Raw genomic sequence first — 20,110 nt, 5'->3', positions numbered from 1 at the left:
CGCACACTGATTCCCACCGTACCAGGTCATCTGTATATACACAATTCAGACACACAAAAACTTATAACATACAACTCAAGACACTTAAGTGTATGCAATTCCTCTAAATACATGGTCTCATAATTAAATTAGTCAGGTCATAAGGAGTGATCTGAAGTATGTGGCATAACAGAGAAAAAACAAAGTCTCCTGAGAACAAAATGTTCATGTCGAAAAGCCCCAAAACTCCAGTTAAAATTTACGGCCAGTTAAGTCTACCCTCGGCCTCTGCCTCTGCCATCCATATACACTGTACTTCTCTTAATGTGGTTTAGCCGATACAGCGAAAGCCTGACACATCTTATATCAGGGTCATTACAACACTGTAAAAATCAAGCTAATAAAAAAGTATATGGGCGACCATCAAAGCTATCCACCTCTTGGACAATCAACAAAGCAAAGTATATTAATATAAATCAGGATGATAATAATTCTATACATTCCAAAAATATTATATTAGAAAATCGGAGCAACAGACACTTTCCTGAATGGAACGCCTGAACCCTCAATCAATCCAACACGTCGTCACTCCCCAAACGCCAACTTTTCATGACCAATTTTTGGAGCTTGCAGAACATTTGTTGTTTTCTTAAACTACAAAAAATAGAGATATATGGTTTTCACCTCATAACTTTTCTCTCGTGATCACACGACATAAAGAGAACAAGGCGCTGCCAAAAACGACAGAATTAGCCGAAAATGGTTTGCGATTCAACAATATATACAGAAAAAAAAGGCACGCTCTGTTTTCTTCCATACGCTGCAGAGTAAACCGGGCAGATCTGAGAACACGTCTCAGCAGCCAAAAGACAAAGAAAACACGGCTATTTAAAACCCTGATGTCAGATATTAAATATTTACCATCATGAAACCCGACATAGAAAGTGTCTGTACAGTGTGTGTGTGTGTGTTTCTCCATTTTTTAGCATAAAAAGCATGAGCGGACCTGCAGACAGGTCCACTCTGTATTCCAGACAGACTGCACTGTTTGTGCTTGCGCATGAGTAGTTGTGTGTGTGTCTGCGTGTGTTTGCTGATGTCCGAAGCAACAGTCGATACTATTGAAATCTACTCATTCATGTCTGGCCATGAGGCAAAGCTCAAATGTCCTTGTGAATAAGAATCACTCCCATTTATCTCGGCCCCCCCCTCTCTTTCCCTCATATTATTCGTCCTTGTTTCTCTTTTTCAGGCATAAAAGCCACAATTTCATTACCAAATGTCTTTCGAATATCCAGTCTTATGATTCTGTCTTTTTTTTTCCTTCCTTCTTCTCTGGTAAGAAATCTGTAAGCGGGTTATTTGCTTCAGCCAACAGCCGCTGCAGTAAACAGGAGATATTTGCATGAGCAGGGGGGAAAATATTACAGTAAGATTTAATAATAGACAGGCACACACATCATCCTGAGGTGGATAATGACACTTGGGCAATATTCAGCACCAAAATCAATAAGGATTGGACAAGCTTGTGCAAGTGAAAATGTGAGCTTTCCGCAGCAGTCAACTAACAACAAATATATTTTGTAGAAAGTGCTTCTTAGCAGGGAGCACGTCAGCTCATTTGTGTTTTTTGAATGCAGAAAAAAAGTAGAGGGACTGGATTCTTTTTTTTTTGCCATGCTCCTTTCCCTATTTTCATATGTTGTTCTTTTGATGTTAATGCAAAATACAGAAAGCAAGAATATATCACTTCTCAAACAGGCCTTTGTGATCTCTGAGACAGACCCATGGCAAGCAGACAAAAAAAATCTTTCTGGAAGTCGGCCTTGACCCTGCGGTGGGGATTTCTATTCATGGCAGCACCAGCGAGGCCCGGTGCAGTGGGGCCAGCTAATTCCTGGTACCAAAGAGGCTAAAAGGGAGAAGCACACCATTCCTTTGCTCATACATTACTATCCACAGAGTGTATTTTTGGATTACTGGTAAACCAAATCTTTGCATCTTTTTTTTTCGTTTTTTTGTTTCCCTGAAATGATGTTAAATAAACTTCATTCTGCATCTTTGGCTGCTGTCAGGTGCAGACGTGTTCTGGAAAGGCCAGAATTGTTATTTGAAAGCGTGTTGCAATATGTATTTGATTAGAAAAACATTAAAAGAATATCAATAAATCATGAAAAATAGGAACTAATTGGTTTGAATTTACTCCTAAGGTTGATCATATCTAACAGAGGATGGGATATTAAAAATATCCTCCATTTCTAGTTGAAATAAACCCATTTTTTCTGTATTGTAATTGATAATAGCTTGTGTCTGGTACCGCTACAGTGATCTTAACAGAAGCCTGAGAAAAAATGTATTCAGGAGCTGCCAATCTGTTCTAACGCCTCCTATGGATGCACTCAAAGTAAAAAAAAAAGAGAAGAAAAGCCCGACAGATGATAGTGGCGTCTCGTCGCTGACCGACAGGTGACTGAGCGTGTTTGCTTTCCTGCAGGAGTGTGACTGAGTGTGTGGCACCAGTCGCCCTATTATGACTCTTTATAGCTGTGCTGCGCCGGCGTTTACAAACAGCAGCCACTAATCTAACCGGCTTGGCAGGCGGACAGGCGGCTGGCCGGACGATTTGTACTACAGGGCTGCATGCAAGGGCAAGCCAATTAGTTTGAGTTTAACAAGGGAGAACTATTGCCAGGTACAGTTTGTAACTGTTATAATCCTCTGCTGCAGACTTAATAATGATAATACGAACAAGGGGAAACTTCTTTAATACCTACAGGGAGGTGACCTGTTGTGCTCTACACAGAGGTCAAAGGTCAGAGTCAGCGAGAGAGTAGCGGTGCTGGGCCTGTAGGGTTCGATGAGGATGCTTTCTGTCATGAAGGGCCTCAAGCTGTAGCCTATCACCAGGCTGCCGAGCATGCAATGTGATAAGAAACTCCATGTGTGCAGATGCATAGAGGTGTGCGCTGCTACAGGTGTGTGTTGGTGTGTATTCATGCGTTCGGCCGGTTAGATCGGCCTCCCTGTATCAGCCTCCTCTCCTGGTTGGATGACCCGGCCGGCTGCACGGAGAAAAATGATAAGCGGGATACGTGAATACTGCCGTGTCTGCAATCGATGGACGCAAATGCAACTACAGTGTCTTCAGGGGGAGGTGTGTTAGGGCTGGTGGGCATATTAGCTTATTTTCCATGCAGGGAGCTTGTGATCCGGCCCATGGTGTAATTGACGAATGAGGAGGGGGGGGGGGAAACCTGAGAGAGAGATATGATGTGGCGGCAGAGGTGGGGTGGGGGTGTGGGTGTGGAGGGGGATAGACACACAGAAGAGAAAGAGACACGGAGCAAATATGGAGAATAGAAAGTATCTGACATCCGACACAACTTCTGCCCCCCCCTCTCCCCATTAGGCTAATTCTCTGACTTTCTCTTGTTGCCCGATAGCGTCTCCGAGTGATATTCCCCCCCCTATAACGGCATTATCAGTGGCTGCCTTCTCCAATGCAATCAGACCATTAAACACGGCGGCTGCTGCTGCTGCATCCCCATCCGTGGAGTGATTTCCTTCCAATAGAAAATGACTGGACATGAGCTACTCCGCTTTCCCCGCATCGATAAAAGGAATGATTGCATGCACATTTGCAGCAAGAGGATAAACTTCGGGCTCACGGCAGAATTCTTTTCTATCTTTGTTTGCCAGTGATAATAAATTGATTGATAATAAAGCAATGCATTTTGAGCATTTGCTGCATTTACATTTTTGGTTTCAAATACTGAATATGGTTTAATAGTGTCTCTGTAGCCAGTGAAATACATAAGAACACTTTTATACATTCATGGAATTCATAGGAAACCATTTTTAAAAAACTGCTTAAATCGTCTGTTTGCCCAAATTATGATTTAACAAGCTAAATGCATTATACAATTTAGAAATGAAAGTGATGGGAGTGTGTGGGAAAAATAAAGTTTTCATAGAAGTTCAAACATGGACTTTCAGACAAATCCAAGACAAGTCGGCCCATGATCTCAATGTGCCTGTCGGACAGGCTGCAATTTCCAGCGAGCAGAGACGCATTTGTTGGGTTTGACGCGTGAGACAGCTCCTCTCTCTCCCCGTACCCATCCATTAAATGATTGCATCCGGCTCCTCGCACTTAATCATGGGGATTACAGCGGCGATAACGAGACAACAATGACGCAAACTTTTTAGGGATGCGGACGTGCCGCGGGACCGGGATGCGCTCGCCTCGTCCTGCGCGCAAAACCACTTGTTCTTTTTTGCCGGCGACGCGCTTATTTCGTTTCCATCCTGCGTGACGTTTGGTGTTTATTAGCACGACAAAATTATAAAAACACACTCACTGTGGAGGAGGAGGAGGAGGGGGCAATCTGGGGGGGGGTTTAAGAAGAAGTGGATGGAGAAGGAGCCGGTTCCGCTTTTAATAAAGAATGAGGAATTAGTGCATATTGATAGGACTTAATAGACCGAGGGGGGTCATCAAACTAGTCGCAACTGAGCGATCCATGGTTAATTTACTATCACTGTCATGTTATGGGAGGGAGAGAGGGGGGGGTGGGTGGTTAGTGTGCGCGTCATGACGCATTAATATGCCCAAATATGAGAAGCGAGAGGCTTTAATAAATACGAATAAAATAGGAATTGTTGATCAGAAAATTTGTTGGACTTTTGGAATCTAAGTAATACACACGTCTTTAAAAATAATCTTAAATACTTTCCTCTGTTTCCTCGGAGAGTTGGCGCTGAAATAAATTAAATACGGTGAGGATAACAAATCCTTCATAAAAACACTGATAAAAACATCCCCACTGTTATATATTTTCGAAGCTGCTTTATGATGATATACGACGTAAAAAGGTGACAAATACATTTATATTATTATTATTTTATCTATTATTATTATTATTATTATTATTATTATTATTATTATTACTATCATCATTTGGGACGTGGACGCGCTTCTCCCGGCTCAGATTAGAATTAACTCCTCTCTCCCCGCGGCCATCGATCCGGGACAGAGGTGTGAAATGGACATTAATTTTAGTTCACTTCTCGCAGCGCAAAAAGGAGGAGAGCAGGAGGAGATCAATGGCGAGCAATAACATCTGACTGCTGAGAGGAAGAAAAAGAAGAGAAGAGAGAGGGAGGGGGGTAAGAATCGAAAACGCTGACAAATAAATCATCTTTGCTACTTTTCCTCCAACCTCGACACTTTTTTCTCTGCCTCTCTCTCGTTCTTTGCGCCTGCAGGTTATTCCTTTGGGAGGAGATGAGGCCTAAATGAATAAATAAGCAAAAGTAAAAAAAAAAAAAAAAAAGAGAACAGATGTTCATGGACTTTAAATGAAAAATCGAGGATATTACATTAGGTTTGTTTGAGGGAATAAACGTGCAGATTTCCTCATGACAGCAATGCGTCGTGCGTCATGGTGGTTCAGTTGAAAAGGGGGGGGGGGAAACCAGGCGCCACTGCGTTTGATTTAAATCTGAACATTTGGCACGAGAAATTAAATTTATAATGCGACTTTTGTATGAAGTTATCAGTATAAATATCAGGCCTTTGTGGCGCGATTAAATCTGGACAAGCTGAGCTGAGTCCATCTGACACACGCACACACGAGGCGGCCTATAAATCACGAGTAGTGAAAAGTGAGACGGAAAAAGACACGATGAAAGAAAAGATGGTGCATCCGTCCGGGCGACAGCGTCATTATAATGACCGCGAACAAAAATGCAGTGACATTTTAAAAAGCAGCTTTAATTTTGTATCAATTGAAAATTTAAAAAATGGCCAATTAGGGAAACGCAGATGATCGATTTAACCCGACGCGAGGAAGGAAAGTGAGGGAAACGGAATGTTTTATTAACACGTAATCAAAAACATAATTACTGAACTGTTTTTTGGGAGCCATTCATATAAACATCATCTTAAATAAAACTCTTCTCTAAATGAGATTAATCATCCTGAATTATAGGGGATGCATTTGCTATGGGCTCTGTGTAGTTTAAATGTACAAATGGCATGGATCACACATACGGATTATTACGATGAAACGATTGCTCACTAATTCAGTAAATTGCATTAATTAAAAAAAATGTAACCAAATGAAAACTGGAACCAGACTAGAAATCACCAAGCGTCCGAATATGATTCCATTAGAAAAACGATGTTTCTGTGACGCGCCTGTCGTCCTTCATCGTTTCACACTTTAAAAGATAATTATCGGTCTCTAATGTGTTTGGCTGCAAACTGAAACAGGCTCGGCAGCTCGTTAGAAGTGAGGAGTGGTTGATCTGGCTGATCAATAAAATCAATCTGAGGGGATCAATGGCGCTGGGATCAGTGGATCTGAACCACAGCTTCTGACTTTTTTTAAAGGAACTATAATAATTCTATCTTCACAGTGCGCTGAGTTCAATGACCCGCCCCGGGCGCACCTTTGCTCCAAAAGTGCGTTTTTACGCACTATTTAGCGCCGCCACTGAGAGGACTTTCCTACTTGGAAATCACTACTAATGGGTCTGCTCCACTTTTTTTCCCACACTACTAATTTTATTATTCCCTCTTCTGAGCGCTGCGGCTTTGTATACGGTAGTGCGCGCTGATCCGGGCGCGTGCGCGACTGCTCACTTGTTTGCTCCTTAAAAAAAAACCCGGCATGGATGTGATTAAGACAAAGTGGCGACGCGAGTAAAGGAATAAAGAAGCGAGCACAAGTTAATGAAATATTACTGCGAGGATAAAAGACCATTAGAAACTGACAAAAGAAAGAAAAAGAAAGACGATCTCACACACGATTTGTATTGTGTGCGCACCTAGCACTGAATACCAACTTTTTTTATTTAAATTAATGAAAACAAATATAATGTCGAAAAATATAAATAAAAATAAAGAAACTTCCATTATAAAAGCGAGGAGGTTGTTTGCCAAATTGATAAAAAATAAACCTGTGTTCAGTTAAAAGCAGCAGTCCGTTATTCCTAAAGAGAAAAGACTCTTAGCCAAAAATTACAACTGTGTGTTCTATTTTATACCGACGCAGAGCAGCAGCAGCAGCGGGACCTGGCGCTCGGGGGAAGCCGACTTCGGCTCACTGCGCTCGGCCATTAAGCTGGAAGGCCCCGGGGACTTCCTCTGGCTGGGCGCTGCTTATTTAAGGGGAGGATGTAAATTATAGTGGCTCCCTAGTTAACAGGTGTTTCCCAACTGTGTTTAGGCCTATGTGTGTGTGTGTGTGTGTGTGTGTGTGTGTGTGTGTGTGTGTGTGTGTGTGTGTGTGTGTGTGTGTGTGTGTGTGCCACGAGCACGCGCATGCTACGCAGCACGTCTCCTTTTTGAATGTAAAAGTCTTTGAGAGAAACTGAGAATAATTTGTTGCGTGTTGGAGAGGACACGCTCGCTCCCCGGGGGTGGAATTTTCTGTTACATCTCCTTTCTCTTGTTTTTTTTCCCTTTAATTCCATTCTTTGCTGATATTCCTTTTATTTTAACTAAACTTCACATTTGGTTGGATAAAACCATACGTTCCAAATCCAAGTTGAAGAGGCAAATTCGTTAATTGAGATTAATGATCGCTTTATTTTAAAATATAGTGCATTTGTATCTATGTGACGTGATGTGTTAAAATCCGCCTCATCAGACGCTTTATTGGACCCTGACTAACGGGGCCAATATTCGGCAGTTAAAGCCACATGTCCTCATCATTGTGTGCGCTTTAGTGCTCCAAAGCTACTGTATTTTCACTGAAAACCAACCATGGATCTACTCAGTGAGCCATAACCCCTGCTGCTTCCAACTGAGGAACTAACGTCTAACTTAAATATAAATATATTCACACCAGGCCTGCTGATTAAAGGTCATTGTTTAGGGTTTGCCGGGTAATGATGGGGAAAGGTCCGCGGGAATAATAAAGAGGACATTTTCTATGACATAACCGTATTGTACTTTTCCATGTTTAAACTGTTTTTCCCTTAAATAATTCAAGGAATTTTACCACAAAATCCAGAAGGTCAAAACCCACCTTCCTGAAAACTAATGGCAACACCAATAGCAAGAGTTTTAAAAAGTTGCAGTGTGTGGTGTTTTAACGCACTGGTGTAAGCTGATGGTAATGTGTGCGTAATGCCACTGTCACACGCATTATACTCAACAGTTCAAGTGTTTTCGAGAAGCCACTTTCCTCTTTGGGAACCTCGCATGTGCGCACGCACATCCACGGAGACGTGTACAGATATTAACGCACACGCGCGTAAAAGTCCGTGCCCAAACGGACAGAGACGGTTCCGTGACTTCTTCTTTATTTCCTTATTTCTTTCCACGTGTGGAAACGCACAGTCACCAAAGCGCGCAGTCCCCGTGAAAGTTGAGTGAAATCCGTTTCCAACACAGGGGAGGACGGCGCAGCGCGAACAGAGCCGCGGAGGCACAAACTGTATCAGCTTCAAACCAAACAACAACAATAACAAAAAGACAGTCAGTTACTCACCTCGCAGCGACAGAATCCGCTTCTTCTACACACGACTCTTCGGCTTCTTCTTTTTTTATCCTCACAACAAACCGAAAACTTTTCTGCGGGAGATCAGTAACGGTGGCCCCTCTGGCTCCTGCGCAGCGGCACCGGAGATAACGGGAGGCGCTTTGGGGAAGCAAAAGTAGTTAACACCTCCCTGTTAGGTTCGCAAAGGCGCAGCCAGAGAGGAGGACACACACACAGGGAGAGAGAGGGAGGGAGGGAGAGAGAGAGAGGCTGACTTTCCACAGACACAGTGTAAAGTGGCTATCAATAGCGCAATCGCGCGTGCAAGCCCCTCCGCTGGAACACCGAGAGGGACGAGAGAGAGAGAGGAGAGAGAGAGAGAGAGAGGGGAGTGAGAGCCGCTGGAGGAGCGCAGGATCGCAGAGACGGTGGCAGGCGGTGGTGTGAGGGGAGGAGGGGGTGGTGTTGGTGGTGGCGGCGGCGGGGGGTCTCACAGTGCTCAAAAAGCGACGTGTGTGTGAGGCTGGAGCTGGGCTGCGCGAGGCTGAGCGGGGAGTGTGGGGGTGGATGGGGAGGACTCAGGGGGGGGAGGGGTGTCCAGGGTCCAGAGCGCACCGATGCGCAGAGCTGCCGCGCAGCGCCCGGGTCGCTCCGTGACTGACGGACGGACGCACACGCACACGCACACAGAACTGTTTGCCTCTTGGTTAAAACCACACAGGTTCATTAGTTTGTGTCATTTCGGAGGTTTTCCTCTAAGACCACACTTGTCACGCACTGCGCTCACACACGGGACAGTGCTCGAGTCCTTCTCGCCTTGGATCCCTCATTTCCTCTCCTGAGACCAGGGAACTGGACGGAGTTCACCTCCTTTAGGATATCAAATCAACATAGTGCCCATTGTCAAGTCAGCGTCACCAAAAGAGCAATTAGGAGAAATTAAATCAAAGGAGTTTAGTTTATAGTTGTATTTCTTGAGTGTGTTTCTTGTTTCATGTGCTTGTGTGGACGCGGTTTCTCCAACAACCCAACCATCCCACCACCCGCTCTTTCTTGCTCTCCCCTCTGTCTGGTGTTTCATTCCCCAGGGTGGTTTCCACTGCGCTTTGTGCGCAAAGTGAATGAATTATACCCCCCCTCTCTCTCCTCTCTCTCCCATCTCTCTCTCACCCCCTCAGAGAGACTGATTCTCGCCATAAAGCCAATGAAGTCCACCTCTTAACAAAAAGAGGTGGACTTTACCAGACACTCTTATAAAGTGCGCACTAGAGACTGAAGTTGGTGAGACACAAGGGGGAAGTTCACTAAACCCGAAGCTACGTGTCCCCATACTGATCAACCCAAAACGTGCAAGACATTTACAAATGAATTTTAGTACTACATATTTTGTGGGAGAAAGATAAATAATAATTATTAGAGGCTATTTAATCTTGCTAAATTTTCCTGACTATCACATTAGGAAACATTGAGGAATGTTTTATAGAGATAACACCACAGAATATTAAATTTGTGTTTTATTTTTTAATAGAGAGCAAATAACTGCACACAGCTGATACATGGTACAAACATGTATCTTAAATGTTAAGTTATTCTTATAACAATTAGCTCGAGGATATTAGACCTGGAATCGGTCCGGTTCTGTGGTTTGTAGCAAAAATTTAAAAAAAAAAATCATTTATTAAAATAAATAAAAGAGAAATAAAATGTGCGTGTGAGAGTTGTGGGGGCAAGTGTGTGTGTGTGTGTGTGTGTGTGTGTGAGAGAGAAAGAGAGACAGCGAGAGTGAGAGAGACATGCAGGAGGCTGTCCTGTCTTCCTCTCCACTACACCCCCCTGCTGGTCACATGTGGAATTGACCAATAGTCCTTACAGCCTTAAATATACTTTTACCCTTCTGTTGTTAAGGATGTTCAGTAACTATAAGACACTGAGCATAGGGTCACAATGTGGCATCAATGTCGTCATGGTTTGATTCCAACCAGTGCATGGAATGGGCTGATGAACACTGAGTTTTTATACCAGAGACACTGCTTTAAATAAACAAAACTCTTGGAAGAACATTGGTGTTTGTGACCCCAGAACCAAAAATATGAGGGAAAAACTAAATATGTCAACACAATAGGAATTTTACTGTCACTGGACAAAATTGGAAAATATACTTTGTGTCAAATTTAACAAGATATTCTCCAGAAACAGAAAACACTGGGCTAAATCTGGGCTACTGCGAGAATAGAATGGATTATCTTCAGAGGGAAAGAAAAGGAGATGAATGCAGAGATATATAGAGGTGTAAAGAAAAGCTTAGAAAAGAGGGATAAAATAAGAAACCAGGACAGTTTATCTTAGATTCCCTCTTTGAAACAATTCTGTAAAAGTAAAGAGGAATGTAAAAATACACATGAATAACTTTAGCAGGTCTAACTGGTACGACTGGCAACATAAAGGATACACAACACACTCCTCTTTGTTTCTATTAAGATTCAAGTTAAAAGAAAAACTCTTCTGAAGAATCTGAGGGAGCCAGTTTAGAACCACAACAACACTTCAAGTTAACAGGCTTAACACAACACAAGCCGCTAGATTAACTGTTCTTTATCTTTACATTTCACCCAGTTCTCAACAATTAGCACCAATAAGCCTGATTCCGACACACACCTCTCCCCACGTTCTGTTTCCCACCTACACTTCATCATCAGGACCTACGAGCACATTTAGCCCTAACAGGGTGTGATCGTTTTCTAATGGATCTAACACTTTGATCTGGTTTCACGCTATAATATACCAATGTATTGGGTAACAATGGCGTGGGAAAAGTGAAGAGGGCTGTGTGAGTGTGTGCGCTGGGTGGTCTCCATACACATGAGGGGCAGCAGCAGCAGTAGCAGTGCCATTAGTGGTGTGTTGTCTTGCTAATAGGCTCAGTTTGGAGTCAATGGGCTGATGGGGAAGAGGACCATCCATGTATTAGATCCCTCTCCATTCAAAGTCTAATGCCACCCTTCAGTCCAACCCCCCTGATGTTTTTAAATGCTGCCTCTGTGTGTATTGACTAGGAAGCACTTTGATAGCACCTGTTTCACTGCTGAGGCAACTGCTCTGCTCCTTTCCCCCACTCTAAGCAAAGACATTTCCCATGCAGATTCTGTCCCAGAGGCAGGGAGGACACTTAAAATGTGCTTACAGGTGTATAAAACACAATTAAACTAGAACTAATTCAGAACGTATTAACTCAAACTTAACAGATTCACCCAATTTACATTTTTCTCCGATACTTCTCTGTGGTAGCTGTGCAGACAGCTTTGGTTTTATTTGCCCAAAAGTTCTTATAGGCTTCACACATACTACTGCATTTTTGTTTAAAAACACATAATCCCTGCTATGTATACTCCTGGCATCCACACGACTCCGGAGTCTTAGAGCCACTAAACTCTGCTGCTGCGTTCTAGTCTCAACGGGCAGAACCTGAGATGTTTGAAAACAATAACGTAGACACTCCCAACCACACACTGGTTGGGTCTTTTCAGGCTACCAGTCTAGAATTCAACATGGATAACGAATTACAAGCGTTGCTGAGCCTGTTTTCTTTGCGAACAGCTGTCTTGCATTTTGCAAGTTTACAACTGTTAACATGCGTAGAAGATACGTTTTTATTCGAGGAATTCTTGTTTACGGCGGCACACGCATGCCGGACTCAAAACGCTCGTTTTGAAAGAGATCGTCTTTGGAATGGAAGTAGTATGGATGAAGCCCTAGATGCCCGTCTCTGCCTTCACACCCGTACACCAATGGAGGTGAATGGGATATGCTTTGTTGTGCTCACTCCATAAATATTATACTTTAACAGAACCAACATTTTCCACGATCAATGCCTCCCAATTCTCCAAACATCCCACATTGAGCACTGCTTTCAATGAATCCACTGATATTTTGTGAATTGACCACAGTAATCTTTAAATTGATCTAGTTGTACCACATGGATGTGGCTAGTTGCACTATAGATAGCTGCTTCAACTCTAAACACCTGGTACATGGGAAAATGTTTCTTTGTCATTTGAGTGAACAAACCGATTAAAGTAGAGATTAATTCCCCTTGTTCATCTGTTGATAGACACATGCACCAATGCCGTCCACAATTTGAGGGTTCAAAAAGCAGAAGATGACATATTCGGTAAGGTATAGTCCCAGACACTCAGACCAAGCCTGGACACATTATATTGGCATGCTAGCAGGTGTTAAGACTGAAAACAGCTCTATGTTAAAAAATTCAAGGGGCTGTGCTGGTGGGAGCATTTTGCTCCAGGGACCAGTGAAACAATAAAATACCATCCAGGAAATCCAGTGAGAGCAATAGATCCATAAGTTTGAAGGTTTATTGGTGACATGGAAAGTTATCATGGCTGCAAACATTAAATCTTTCATCAAGATGATTACGAGGAAAATAGTAAAATACATCGTTCATGTGATAAAGTTTTATTTTATTTTTTAACCCGAGCTCTCTGTGTTGGCACCTGCTGAGCCGATGCATCAATCCTATTCAAATGAATGAGGGGGGCAGCCGGTTATATATACACAGTGCTGTTGTCTGAATGTGTCTTTAGGAGAGACTTAATCTAAAATGAATTTGTTATTAAGAGGATCAATAAATACATCAACATTGCTAGAATAGCACACAAATATCTTCATCAAGGCCCAACAGTCCCCTTAAATTCAATCAAGCTGCAACAAAGTGCACACACTCTTAGACATCAGTTCCCTGAAAATACCTGATTTCTTTTATCCAGATCCATGAATTAATATCTGGTAAATAAGTGAAAACATCGAAAATCGTCTTGTGTCGCAGTTAAAGTGATTTTTTCCCCTGGATTCAAACCTGATCTAGATTCGTACATTTAACGGGTTCTTCCCTGACACAGACCGCATCGTTCCACCAGAGCTGCTTTCAGACATGCACTGATTTTAATCTCCTGAAATCATCCCGAGGGGCTGTATGTGAGAACAAACATGTCTGAATCAGTTGCTACGGACACTGTCCGGAGTTTGGCCTGCCAGCCCCCGCCTAAAAACTCTCTAAAGGATTCACAGAAACACACAAAAGACACAAAACTGGGGGAAAAAATAATAAATCAATATCTCAGGATGAAAAAGTGGTGCCATACACGCCGAAGACACCAATGAAGATGTCAATTTTGAATGAGAATTTGATTCTAGAGCTTTTAACAGCTGAATTGATAGTTAACGTCTCTGCATGGTGCGCAGCCTCTCATCTGAACCCTCTGGAGATTATAAATGCACCTGAGTAGAGTCTCTCCTGCTGCGTTCTTCATGCATGAAAGACAAAGTGCGGACATCCTCTGGAGTTCATGTCTGAAAACAGTTCATGTTTTGTGATAATCCGTCCAGTGGTTTTTGAGTAATGCTGCTAACTATCAGACAAGCAGACAAACACAGATGAAATCACACCCTCCTTAGCGGAGGTAATAAGTACTTGTATGAAATAGCCAGAAAAAGCCCTTCCGTTACACAGCCACTGCCTCCCTCGCTGCCAGCCTGACGAGCGTTCAGCATTGCGTGTTAGAAGACACAGGTTAACATCGGGCCTCGCTCTGTTTTCAGCAGATTTCTTGGCATCTATCTGAACTGAGTCATGTCGTGGTGTTACGAACCCCCTGACATCTCCTCAGAAATGACAGAGTGATAATGAAAAGCCGAGCTGACAGCAGAGGGCCGCGGCTGCCCTCTCGCTGCCTGCTTCCACGTCTGTTTGGCAGGGTTTATCCTTAAATCAAATTCCACTTTTTAAAAGTCTAAAATAAGAGGGCAGGATTAAGGGTGCGACAAGCGGTGGGGGTTCTGTTTTGTTTATGTCGCCTGCTGATGAAAAAACAGGCTGGTGTGTTTACAGATAAAGATGTGGTTTCCTCGCAGCAGACCCTCGTCTATCTTATGGCCTGAACCCATAATCCTCTGATATTTTAAGGCAGCTCATACTTGAACCTCCCCACCACTCAGTGACCTGAGCAATACCCTGTAAGGTCCTTCACACCACGTGGGACTTAATTCCTTAAACAAACCATGTTTGAGTGTGATTTACAGCTAATCTGGACAGGCGACGGTCATTTCTATCTTTCCTTTAATAATTTACGATTGGTGGAATTTATAGCACCGGCTCCCCAGCCCCGCATGCCGCCAAATCCATATGTCTGTAATATAATGGGATTTTAGCGCAGCAAGATTATAAATTATGGTGTGATTTGTTCTCTTGCTGTTTTGTCAGGGCACAGCCTTGGAGTGTGTGTGTGTGTGTGTGTGTGTGTGTGTGTGTGTGTGTGTGTGTGTGTGTAGCTTGGGGACATGGCTGGCATTTGGCTGCCACGACGCTCTAATTGCTGACGTACACACAGATAGATGGGACCTGATGGTTGGTGTCGCCACTGGAGGGAGAGGAGGAGGAGGAGGAGGAGGAGGAGGGAGAAAGAGAAGAGGACACGAGAAATAAAAGTGCAAGAAGAGGAAGGGAGGATGAGGAGAAAGACGGCAAGGAATATCTGGTGAGAGGAAAGTATTGGGAGGAGGAAGGGGAGGTGGGGCACGGATAGATGGATGGAGAGATGGAGAGACGAGTGAGGAGGAGAGATATTGTCTTGTGGCAGGAGACGCAGCTGCCAGCAGCTACACGGCCAAGCGGTTAACCACACGGAGGGAGCCACATTTAGAGAAAGGAAGAGAGACGGAGAGAGGAGGGACAGAGACTCAGCCACATTCATCTCACCCTCACATCCATTGCTCCAGGGAGCTGTTGGAAAATGAAGAATTACATGGCCCTGATCAGATTACATTACAGAACAAGTGATTACATGCATTTGACTCTTGTACAGAAGAACAAAAAAAAAAATGAAGGAAGGGAAGGGAAACATACATGATCTGATTAATTATGTAATTACGTGGTATTTGTTCTAGCTATGATACATGGGCAACGGTCTCAGGGAAGGTAGATGGGTAATTTCATCCATGTTTCACTGGTTGCCATGTAAACCTGCTTTAATATAAACGTTGACTCTGTCTCAGCCGTCATTTAGAGGCCTGGCAACAGTAAACTTAAAAACAATTGCAGGCATTATACTGTGGTCTGCATGAAGAAAGGGGGAAAGACACGAGAGCTGGCGAATTGTAAGATTAGAAGTGTTTAGAAATCAGAAATGAGGCTGAATGTCAGGTTAAGGTTCAACAACAATTCAGCTTGTTACTGTGGCGAAGAGGAAAATAGATACTATCCTTTGGTATGTCACAATTGTCAGTAAATGACTGGGACTTCAGCTCCAGTTTTAGCTTTCTTCAGCCGCTTTCAGACATGACCTCTGGAGGATGTGCGGAGAACTCGTTCCAGACTTTTTCTGGAGTTTTCCTTTCACACATGCACGACGCAGCAGGAGATTCTCGGCTCAGACTCGTTCACAACAACACAGACATCTCCAGAGAGCGTCCAGGTGAGGGGGGGTGCAGCGGGGCAGAGGCAGGACGTAAGGTATAAATTGTGCTGCGGAGATCACATGTTTCTGTTCACAGCAAATTGGTGTTTGCTCTTATCATCAAAAGCTCTCTTGACGTCTTCCTTGGTCTCTTCTAAGTGCGTTTCTTCTACTGCTTTCATCCTGAGATATGATTTTCTTGTAGTTTTTTTTATGTTTGTGTCTGTTGCACATTTGAAACGTCATCAACACCCCCACTCCCTGCGGAGGATCTCCTGCCGTGTTCTCACATCGGCTCCTTCGGACAGTCTGCAGACTTTATACAAGGGGACTGGTCCTGAGGCTCCCACTCTGACATTTGCGTTCACAGCCCCTCCAGAGAATGTTCGGAGGATCAGCTTTAGGTAGAGAGCCTAACCAAGATTGTACTCACCAAATAAATGGAAGCATTGGAGACAAAACCAGGAGTCCCCCAAATTATTTTGCAGAGCGTCACTTTTATCTCACGGTGCCATGCAGCCAGGGATGTCCAGCCCTGTCAACAGGCGAGAACATCCATATTGAACGATACAAAAAAAAACAGGGATCTTGTTCAATTCCTGCTTTCTGTAGAATCAGCACAGTGCGTGGAAATGTTTTCTTATAGTGGTCGGGTTGAGGTGAGGGAAACCTTGTGGTTAGGAAAAATAAACTGTGGTTGGAAAAATAAACTGTGGTTGGTGCAAAAAGAAAGACAGTCAGATGTGTTTCATACTCATCCACCATCCCACTGTCAGACTATTTCCTGCATTGGTCTCTTGAGGTGTCCAATGTAGATGTAACTACGGGGGGGATACTGAGCTGGAGGTATTTCAACATTATGACAAGAACAAGCATTTTTTTATCTCGACACTAACCTGTCTTTTACTCATATAAGATAGCTACTTGTAGCCCATGGTAACAAAGTAAAGAGGTAAAAACAAGCAGGGAACTGAAGGAGCTGATAGTGTAACAAAATAATCTCAACTCATGTTTCACTTTGTATATATAAGTATTCCAGAGCTTTCAATCACATCTTTCTTTGGAGACTAACAGTGGCTTCATATTGTGGGCATGATGAGGAAAGATCCCATACAAAAGGAGATCAAATATCTGCCTAATAGCAAAAACTTTTGTTGAAGGTGTTGGATTGAGAACCACTGCATAAAGTGACTTTTGTTAAAGATTCATGCGAAACAGGCAGATCTTTTGACGTCACAAAAATAATGACTGTTTGTGCGCCTTCATTACAATGCCATGAAACCTCTGAGGCCAGAGGTCTGGTTGAATGTTTCAAAGTGCGTGACTCTGCTGTTTGTTTTCCATTCCCAACATTGGTCTCTTTAAACCACCATGATTTTCCCAAACCTTTACCAAGCAGCTTTATTTTAATAAGTTCAACTTGCTCTTACCAAAGAGCCGGTCAATTAGAAATGGCTGAAAACTGTTACGGTTATATATGTAATTCTGAAATGCAGTAGAGGGTAGATCAATACCTGAAGTAATTCTTTGAGTGTTAACACTAGTCTCAATATTATTCAAAAAATTGAATCTATCTCATATGAGATCCCCTTCTCGACATTTTTTATACGTCTGTGACACACAAGGAATCATGGCACTTCTGCTCCTACAAATCTAAGCATTTGGACCAAAGTCCATGTCCATGATAAAATCACAAATAACACATCTGTGTCCATGGCTTACAACAAAAATGAAAGTAACAGGAAATCTTAAAAAAAAAAGAAAAGAAACACTAGTGCAAAAATATGGGTTGAAACATTGTGTTGGCTTCAAGACCCGGGAACGATCAGAGTGTATTTCCTCCGTCGTTCCTCCAGTCGCTCCGTCATCTTCAAACATCCACGGGGAGTGACTTGTTATTTGCTCTGAGCTGTCTGCATGGTTTGGCTTTTTGATTAGAGAGAGACAGAAAGAAAAAGGGGGGGGGGGGCACAGGAGAGGAGATAGTGAAGAGAGAGCTAGCCTTGAGGCACATGTCAAGCAATGTCACAGATAATCACACATTGTCTTAAAATAGCTTTGAAAATGACAGCATCGGGGGTGGGCCGGGGAGGGTGATGTTGGGGTTTAGGGGGGCGTGAGAGATGCATCAGAGCACACGCACCGTAATTAAAGACCAGATAAAGTTAATTTCTTGACAACTCCCCGTGGGAACATTTATCAAGGGCAACATATAAAAAATGTCTTATCAGTGAAAAGGAAGAGCGGAGCTGGCGGCTGTTACATTGTTACACGAGTATCTAACATATACATCTGCTTTGTTCTCGGAAGCAGAGATAGATATGAGGGGGGCAGCTACAGTGACAGAAAGAGAATGAGTAATTTCCTCAGTCAGTCAGGTGGAGATGGTGAAGTGGCCTCTTTCTATCATCATCTACCCAGTAAAACCATCCTATTTCATAGTCCAAGTAATCTCCATATTACTCCACTGAAACTGTACCTACTGCTATTGTCGGGGGCACTGGAGGATCATTTCATAGCGTTGATTAGAAATGCACCCCTTGAATTTCCAGAATTAAATCCCGACACAAAGTCTGGATCTTCAAGAAACCTTGGTCGAATTTAAAATTAAGTTATGCTTACCAATTTTAAAATGTATTTTGATATTTTATCTTGGTGCGAGACATTGCTGTGGTTTTGTCTGTGACATGCCCCAATTTGGCTTTGTTTTTTCCAGAGCAGGAAAATCAATGCAGGCTTATGGCAACCAGACGGAGAAACATTTAAAATCCATGCAAACAAATTTGGAATTAGGCTCATTTTGATGAAAAAATTGGTTTCAAATACACCAATATGTGTTAGAGGAAGTGATGCTTTATAGTGAGGCCTTACCTTGTAGTTGAAAAGCACATAAAGGAGAGAAAAGTACTAACCACATTTGAAGAGGTTGCTTTTTGTGACGGGCTCCACAAAGACACATTGCTCGTGTCTTCAGGACACAGACCAACAGCATGTGGCTTCTTGTTGATTATTAAACACAGTCACCTTCTTTTACACATACATACAAAATGTGCACGTAAGCGTATATATACAAAGCAGAACCCAACACGTAAATGTCTGACAAACATCAACTGTAAACAAAGAACCTCCACATTTAGTTTACTTGCTGTAGACTGGTCCAGAGCGCCCACTGCAGCGCTGAAGGGCAATGGCAACCTCTGCATGGACGAGAGCTCCAGCGATTATGTATGTACATATTCTTTTATAATTCATTATTCATGACAACAATCCTGAATTGTCATATGCCTAAATATTGTTCTCATTGGTCTGAGCAGCAGTGTTCAACAGTAAATTAGCACTAGGTTTGTAACAGTTACAGTCATGTTAAGATGAGGGTGAAGCTTAATATTTTTTTTTTTTGCAAACTGTGGAACATTTATGCTAAGATAATAACAGATTTTGAAAAGTGACAAGCTATAAGTCAACATATGTATCGTTTAGTAAACAACAAACTTTCACCAACATGTTATGTTGTTAGCATGTGATAGCCCCTAAGCTAACCAGTCAAATACAATTGACTGTAATAACTGTTACTGTGAAGCAAAAACAGATGGTAGCGAGATGCTAGTCCAGGTATCTATGTTATAAGGAATGTGTATTATTGTTTGGGCGTACACAGTGTGCGTTCTTGTCCAAGGTATAGTCATATGTCAAGTCCCTCACAGTTGCTATTTTGTAGCTAGCTTGATGACAGAGTGTGTTACTGTTTTTTTTTTCTTTTCTAATTAAACCATTTAAATAAATAGGATATGCTAGGTTACAGCACAAGTGAAAAAAACTAGAGGCCATCAGATAATGATAACGACCATAAGAACAAGGCAGACCAGCTAGCGATGTAGTGAATTGAACTAGGATGCATTGTTACCTATGAATTCAACTTTTCATTTATCATAGAAAGATAATTTATTCTCTTAAAAGTTACTTAGCCATTCAAAATGTTATGTGAAAGACTTTTGTAGGAGAACTGCACTGAATGCTTGGAAATATATATATTATTATGTAAAATAATGACCACATTTGACAACTTCACATTGTTCACATATGCTACACTGTGCCACCTATCAATTAATGTAGGACAACATTTAAATACAAATGACAGAATAAACAAACACTCCTGACTTGTGTACCTCT

The 20,110-nt window shown here is 42.6% G+C and overlaps 1 protein-coding gene across 7 annotated transcripts in view; it reads right to left on the bottom strand.

Moving 5' to 3' along the window:
• The window catches only part of rnf220a (ring finger protein 220a), a 171,858-nt gene extending 163,048 nt beyond the window's left edge, over positions 1-8,810 (bottom strand). For 2 of the 7 annotated variants that reach the window (XM_035169922.2, XM_035169919.2), the window contains exon 1: positions 8,484-8,793. The gene's annotated coding sequence lies outside the window, so the exon portion shown is untranslated. Of the gene's footprint in view, positions 1-8,483 lie in introns of all 7 variants that reach the window. The other 5 variants (XM_035169920.2, XM_035169917.2, XM_035169924.2 and 2 more) reach the window with 5 other exon arrangements.
• Positions 8,811-20,110: the final 11,300 nt, after the last annotated feature.

This window comes from Hippoglossus stenolepis, chromosome 11 (genome assembly GCF_022539355.2).
Source record: "Hippoglossus stenolepis isolate QCI-W04-F060 chromosome 11, HSTE1.2, whole genome shotgun sequence".
Lineage (NCBI taxonomy): Eukaryota > Metazoa > Chordata > Actinopteri > Pleuronectiformes > Pleuronectidae > Hippoglossus > Hippoglossus stenolepis.
The sequence above is the reverse complement of the archived record's forward strand: the minus strand, read 5'-3'. Positions and strand labels throughout refer to the sequence as shown.